This window comes from Daphnia pulicaria, unplaced genomic scaffold (genome assembly GCF_021234035.1).
Source record: "Daphnia pulicaria isolate SC F1-1A unplaced genomic scaffold, SC_F0-13Bv2 h1tg000161l, whole genome shotgun sequence".
NCBI classification, from domain to species: Eukaryota; Metazoa; Arthropoda; class Branchiopoda; order Diplostraca; family Daphniidae; genus Daphnia; species Daphnia pulicaria.
The window spans coordinates 1-7500 of NW_025804848.1; the positions used below are offsets into that span (position 1 = coordinate 1).

The 7500-nt window shown below is 49.3% G+C and overlaps 3 non-coding genes across 3 annotated transcripts in view; all 3 read left to right on the forward strand.

Annotated features, from left to right (window-relative positions):
- The first annotated feature begins 2425 nt into the window (after positions 1–2425).
- On the forward strand, positions 2426–4720 carry LOC124319402. The gene has a single exon (XR_006913096.1). It is a non-coding gene; the product is annotated as a small subunit ribosomal RNA (ribosomal RNA).
- A 930-nt stretch (positions 4721–5650) lies between these two features.
- On the forward strand, positions 5651–5803 carry LOC124319401. Its single transcript, XR_006913094.1, has one exon. It is a non-coding gene; the product is annotated as a 5.8S ribosomal RNA (ribosomal RNA).
- A 641-nt stretch (positions 5804–6444) lies between these two features.
- Positions 6445–7500, forward strand: part of LOC124319403 — a 4577-nt gene continuing 3521 nt past the window's right edge. Inside the window, exon 1 of the ribosomal RNA XR_006913097.1 lies at positions 6445–7500. This exon is cut by the window's right edge and continues 3521 nt beyond it. This is a non-coding gene — a ribosomal RNA (large subunit ribosomal RNA).

Below are 7500 nucleotides of genomic sequence, written 5' to 3' on the forward strand. Positions count from 1 at the left end.
GTCCAAATTTTTCAAACGAGTCTTACTTCTTGTTAGTCCGCCTGGCCGATACCAAAGAATGGCCGACCGTCGACTATCGGGCGAATAGACGGGTGAAAGAAATAAAGTCGAAGCCGGTGGTTGGATAGATATCGAAGGGAAGGCGAAAGAGGCGAAAAGGAAAGCGCGAAATTTCTTTAGTAGCTTCGACGCAAAAACTTTGGTATCGACGGGGAGCTTTGGGAAATGAAACGAAGACGCAGAATGGGAAGTTGTCCGGTTCGGCGTTAGTTGTAGTTTCATTTCCACCGTAGCTGAGCTCCTTTCCGCCCGCCACTTCACATGATTTTAGTTTCGATTCCGTTCGATCGCGCTTGCACTGTCTTTGTTTTTTTTTCACTGCTTGGATCGCGGCTTTGCTCTAACCAGTTTAGCCCCATGCGATCAAAAAGTCTTAAAAAAAAAAAAACCGTTGAACGGAGACGAACTCGATGAGCTGTCGGTGTGTGAAATATCATTCCTTCGGTAAAACCGTTTTCGAAATTTCCGATGGTCGGTATATGTAAAAATATATCCGAACCGCGATGTGGACGGGAATTCAAACGCCCGCTTCACCGATTGGTGCGACAGCTGAGAAGCTCGTCACTCGATCCAACGACTCTTGGTCGAAAAGTTCAGAAGAGGTGCGCGCGTCAAACATTTTTTTGGTTTCGGACGTTTCGTTTCTTCGGCACGTGTGGTTTGTCTGTGGCCGTCTGTGAGAGAAATCGGACGCTTGTTCTTTGTTATTTTACCGTAACAAGACAAGACGGGAAAGATTCTTTCTTCCAAACTTACGGCATCATAACCATCAGCGTTTACCGTCAGCGACGATACGGAAGAGAAAAGAAAATGGTGCGCGTCTTTTCACTTTTTGACACCGTATCAAAAAAAAATTACCGTTCAGGCGGAAATGTGTGTGTGTGTGTGTGAGCCGAGAGATAAAAAATAAAAAAGCCACCAAACAGAACGCTTTCAAATTATTTCGTGCGGCGTGCGCATATTTCACATTTTGCCGTTTGACGGAAGCTCGTTGTGTGGAACACAGAAGTGGAGATGGACGGAGTTGAAGGGGGGCGAAGACGGCCCGGTCGGACAAAGTCAAGAGATTGAAATATACGAGAGAATTGGGTGGAAGTGATGGCAAATCTATAAAATTCAAAAATCGGATGAGATGCGAGGACCGCAAAATGTGGCGTCGACTCTGACTCTCTTTTACTACGAACTTCCCTTCGACGGAAGATATCGAGAGCTGAGCTGAGCGCCCGCTGAGTATGGCCGGCGTAATTACAAACGAGTTACGGTTGGAGCTATATCGATTGTACGTATCCCGAACGTTCATCGAACAAGCCAGATCAACTCGGCGCCCGGTAAGATGTACGCTCAGTTATGGCCATGACACACGAAGGGAGAATTCAAACGGCTGTGAGTGTACGGCCCGCCCGGAGTTGTGTGTAGGCAGTGACCTCTCAAGAAAAAACGTAAAAAATTTTTTTTTGACAGTCACCGGTCTGCGACAAGTAATCAGTACGAAACTTGGGTGCAATGCAAAAAACATTTTGAGAATCCTTGCTTGACAACAACGAATCTAACACGATAAAAAAAAACGATCCCCATCGGTGTACCGCTTGCTTTTCTCGCGCTTCGGCGCAGAATCGCTTATTCAGCTGCCCTTGGAATATGTTCGTTTCGTGCATACTTGATCTCGGTCATTCTTCGGTGAACTCTTAAAGAATTGCGCACTTTTATAGGGGTAGTCTGGTTGCTTGTCTCGACTTGAAATGATTTGTTTTTTTTCCGCCCATGACTTTCTATACGATGCCTCTATGCTGGCCTCTGACCGCGGTTGTTCCGAGTTTTCTCTTTCTCTTCGAAAGTCTTTGCGGAAAATTCTGCCTCGTGTGACCGTTGAGCGGTGAGGTGTGTGTGTGTGTGTGTGTCGTGCGGGGTGATGCGAGAGTGTGCCTCGGCGGTGGAAAAATAAAAATAAAACTCTGAGCCCACAAAAATTTAAAAGATGTATGCTTGTCAGCTTAGTAAAGCAGGCTTGACTTATGAGCATACAGCACGCCACATATGACCGTCGAAAAACCGTAATACGGGAAAAAAAGTTGATGAATATATCAAGACCGGTCGAATGAATCCGATTCACTTTGGGCTCATAGACCGTTGAATGGTCTTTGACTTTGGAAATTGAAATGAAAAAAATCCAACAAACGGATCGGATCGGTGTTTCTCTTCACTGGGACTCGCTGTGACACGCCAGGCGTTGCGATCAAAAATTTTAGTTTCCGAAGAAAAAGAAAAAAAAACGAAAAACGTGTTGATTTGGTGTGTGTTTGGTGATGCGTGGGCGAAATAAAAACCCGCAACTCGCCGGATGCATATCAAACAAACATACACGAAATACCTGGTTGATCCTGCCAGTAGCATATGCTTGTCTCAAAGATTAAGCCATGCATGTCTAAGTACAAGCCGCTAGACGGCGAAACCGCGAATGGCTCAATAAATCAGTTATGGTTCCTTAGATCCACTCCATCCTACTTGGATAACTGTGGTAATTCTAGAGCTAATACATGCACTCGAGCCTCGACTGCGGGCTTTCGGGCTCGCAGAAGAGGTGCTTTTATTAGATCAAAACCAGTCGGGGCCGGGCTTTCGGGCTCGCGCACCGTACCAATTTTGGTGACTCTGGATAACTTCACGCCGATCGCACGGCCTTCGCGCCGGCGACGTATCTTTCAAATGTCTGCCTTATCAACTGTCGATGGTAGGTTACGCGCCTACCATGGTTGCAACGGGTAACGGGGAATCGGGGTTCGATTCCGGAGAGGGAGCCTGAGAAACGGCTACCACATCCAAGGAAGGCAGCAGGCGCGCAAATTACCCACTCCCGGCACGGGGAGGTAGTGACGAAAAATAACGATACGGGACTCTTCCGAGGCCCCGTGATTGGAATGAGTACACTTTAAATCCTTTAACGAGGAACCATTGGAGGGCAAGTCTGGTGCCAGCAGCCGCGGTAACTCCAGCTCCAATAGCGTATATTAAAGTTGTTGCGGTTAAAAAGCTCGTAGTCGGATGTCTGTCTTCGGCCGGGCGGCGCCGCTCTGAATCAAGGGTGTTGCGTTTCACGCTCTGGGAGCCCGGGTGTCAAAGCCCGACTCTCTTCACGGTCGGACAACATCGCCGGAGTGGTGGTCGGTGCGTCGTTGTTGTATCTGCGGCCAGAGTTGGAAAGTTCTTTCGGGTTCTTTTTTAAATTTTGGTCGTAGTTGACTCGATTCGCTCCACCCAGTCAATCGTTCGGGGTGCCCTTCACCGGGTGTCTCGGGCGGCCGGCAACGTTTACTTTGAACAAATTAGAGTGCTCAAAGCAGGTGTATCCCAACGCCTGAATATCGCAGCATGGAATGATGGAATAGGACCTCGGTCCGATTTTGCTGGTCTTTTACTTTTGGACCCGAGGTAATGGTCAATAGAGACGGACGGGGGCATTCGTACTGCGGCGACAGAGGTGAAATTCTTGGACCGCCGCAAGACGAACAACAGCGAAGGCATTTGCCAAGAATGTTTTCCTTGATCAAGAACGAAAGTTAGAGGTTCGAAGGCGATCAGATACCGCCCTAGTTCTAACCATAAACGATGCCAACCAGCAATCCGTCGGAGTTACTCCAATGACTCGACGGGCAGCTTCCGGGAAACCAAAGTCTTTGGGTTCCGGGGGAAGTATGGTTGCAAAGCTGAAACTTAAAGGAATTGACGGAAGGGCACCACCAGGAGTGGAGCCTGCGGCTTAATTTGACTCAACACGGGAAACCTCACCAGGCCCGGACACTGGAAGGATTGACAGATTGAGAGCTCTTTCTTGATTCGGTGGGTGGTGGTGCATGGCCGTTCTTAGTTGGTGGAGCGATTTGTCTGGTTAATTCCGATAACGAACGAGACTCTAGCCTGCTAAATAGGTGACGGGTTTTATCAATTGAAACCGAAGGGAGTACGGAGGCGTCGGGATCAGGTGGCGGCGATTCGGGTCTCGGTGGGACTGGTTCCTTTAGTGAGGCAATCTCTCGGCTTGGTTTCGTTGTGCTCTGTTCGTCGGGTGTACGGCCTTCACGGGTTGGTTGCCTGGCGGATGAGGTATGGCGGGGCTTTGTCGGGAATGTCTCGCGGGGGCTGGCTCTATTGTTATTCGGTCGTCGTCATCCCCGGCGATACCTTCTGCTCTCGCGTCCGTCACGCAGTCTTCTTAGAGGGACAAGCGGCGTCCAGCCGCGTGACAGTGAGCAATAACAGGTCTGTGATGCCCTTAGATGTCCTGGGCCGCACGCGCGCTACACTGAAGGAATCAGCGTGTTTCACTCTCCCTGTCCGAAAGGACCGGGTAACCGCTGAACCTCCTTCGTGGTTGGGATTGGGGACTGCAATGATCCCCATGAACCAGGAATCCCTAGTAGGCGCGGGTCACTAGCCCGCGTCGATTACGTCCCTGCCCTTTGTACACACCGCCCGTCGCTACTACCGATTGAATGATTTAGTGAGGCCTTCGGACGGGCTTGTCGGGGTGCCGTCGAGTGGGGAGCAATCTCTGCCCGTGCGGTGCCTACCAACGGCGAGACTGAAAGATGGTCGAACTTGATCCTTTAGAGGAAGTAAAAGTCGTAACAAGGTTTCCGTAGGTGAACCTGCGGAAGGATCATAAACGAACAAGACAAATGTTTTGCGCATATGGCTTTGGTTGAGCACGAAACAACTAAAAGTTGCAAAACAAAAAAACCCCATCAAAAGTCTTTCGGCGTAAGACATCGTATGAACTATGTGTGGGTTGACGGAAGAAAATCATTTATTTTGAACGGGTATCAGGCGCTCTGATGCGCGGTGGTTTAAAGCGGATTCGCCTTTTCAAATTGATTTTTCTTTCCTCTCGGCTCAAAAAAAAACACAAAGTCTTTCGATTTGGTCTATGGCCGTGAGCAAATTCTTCCTGCTTCGATGGTGAATGTCTCTATAGATTCATTCGACCTTTAGCGGCGCTCACAGTGTTGACGTTAGTAGAGTGAAGAATACGATAGCCCGCCTGGGCCGCGAGTACCGAAGGAACAATAAAGGAGATTTTATAAAGTCTTAGTCCCTAAATCAAACACTTTGAAAAATAAAAACTCGGTGGATGGAGAGTCGGAAAAAAAAAAAACATCAAGATTTTGAACGGGTATCAGGCGCTCTGATGCGCGGTGGTTTAAAGCGGATACGCCCAATCGAAATTGTTTTTTTTTGTTTCTCTCTTCGTCTTCGGGATTTTTTGATTCTCGGTGGGGGACGAAAGTGTGAGACTTTACTCTGGACGTTCTTTTCGGGCGTAGATACTCGTGGTTGCGTGCGTGTGCGTCGTATAGACTAACACTCCAAAGCCCGACACTATGCCGTTGAAAACCGAATGTTTTTTAAGCTTGCCCTTCGCCCTCTCGATGAAGTAGGAAGAATTCAAAATCACAATAACACACTAAACCCAAATTCTAGTACGAGTGTTTATCGGAACATTTTCTTTCTGGCTTTCTTTCTCCGCCCTCGCATTCATTTGCTTGGGCGGGTTGGAGAAAAAGAGAGAAGAAAACGAATATGTCGTTTTATATACGACCCTGAACGGTGGATCACTAGGCTCGTGGATCGATGAAGAGCGCAGCAAAGTGCGCTAATCCATGCGAACTGCAGAACACATGGAGCATCGAAATCTTGAACGTAAATGGCGGCCCAGCTTCTCGCTCGGGCCACATCTGACTGAGGGTCGGTCGAATGATGAACGAACAGAGATTTTTTCAGTCTTGGTTTTGCATGTTGGGTCGCGGCGAGATTTATTTTTCACCCGGCCTGACCGCATAAAAGCTCCCGAATCTCTAACGTCTGGGTGCCGCGCGACTTAAGTGTCCGCGATGCCTCAAATACAAAAAAGGGGGAAAAATAAAAGAAGGTTCGCCCTGTTTTGTTTTTTTCCTCTCTATTCAAAAGAAACCTTTTTCGATGGCAAAACAGATGGGAAATTTTTGAGCCAACTCAAAAAAAAATTTTAGAAATAAACACATCTTCTCGAACAAGGTGTCGGCTGCGTGTGCGCGATATACCGCTTCAACGCGAGTTTAGTTGTGTGTGTGCGCCGGGCGTGTCGAAGTGTCGACCACCGCGAATTATCACTCACTCTAACCGCTCGTTATGCAAGCTTGGTTCGCGCACGACGCGTTGTTTCAATACAAAAAGCCGCAGGACGCCCTGTCACTTTTCGTAAATTAATTTTTGCGAATAACGAGAGACTCGCTTTATTTCGAAAAAAAAAAATTTGAACCGGCAATTATTCAATCTTTCCCGGCTTTAAAACGCCAAAGTCTGCCGAGCTAGATAAAGTGTTGTCTCCTTTTGAAAACAAACAATTCATTCTGACCTCAGTTTAGATGAGACTACCCGCTGAACTTAAGCATATCAGTAAGCGGAGGAAAAGAAACTAACAAGGATTCCCTTAGTAGCGGCGAGCGAACAGGGATGAGCCCAGCACCGAACCTCGCGCCCGGTTGAGCGGGTGCCGAGGAATGTGGTGTTCGGGAGGATCGTGCGCGTCTGTCCGGTATCTATCGTCCAAGTCTCCATGAACGGGGCGAGCAACCCACAGAGGGTGTCAGGCCCGTAGATAAGACGAGCCGAGACCGTGCATCGGATCCCTTCCCAAGAGTCGGGTTGCTTGAGCGTGCAGCCCTAAGCGGGAGGTAAACTCCTTCTAAGGCTAAATATCGCCACGAGACCGATAGCGAACAAGTACCGCGAGGGAAAGTTGAAAAGAACTTTGAAGAGAGAGTTCAAGAGTGCGTGAAACCGTTCAGGGGGTTAAACGGGTGGGCCCTCGAAGGTCGAACAAGTCCCCGCTCCCGGCACTTGGTTGTATGCCCTTAACGCTGCATGGAGACTGCCTGAATTGGCGGCTCTCTTGCATAAGTCGTTCTGCGATCGCAATAGCCACGCCAAGGTCCGCAAGTGGGGGGCCTAGTAGGACTCCGCGACCGACTGGGTGTCTGTTACACGGGGCGTCCGTTAGCGAGTTTCGTGGTTACCTTCGCGGGTGCCGCGATGACGAGCGCGGCGTTTCCCAACAGTACTGCCCGGTCGTGACCTGTCTCCTCCCGGGAGGTGTCGTAGCTTTTTTTTGTAAAAGAGAAAAAGTTGCGGTGCTCAACCTGTGGAGGCCCAGAGCGGAGAGTAGAAGTCGGGTCCCACCCGACCCGTCTTGAAACACGGACCAAGGAGTCTAACATGTGCGCAAGTCGTCGAGAAATTATCAAACTAAACTCGCGAGGCGCAATGAAAGTGAAGCGGCCCCGATGAGGGTGCATCCGCGAGGGGTGATCCCGTCTCGAACAGAGCGGGCGCAACCCCAGGGCGTCCGAATGCTCGCGAGATCTTTCCCCCTTAAAAGGGTTTGGTCGAGTCGGCCGGACGAACCCA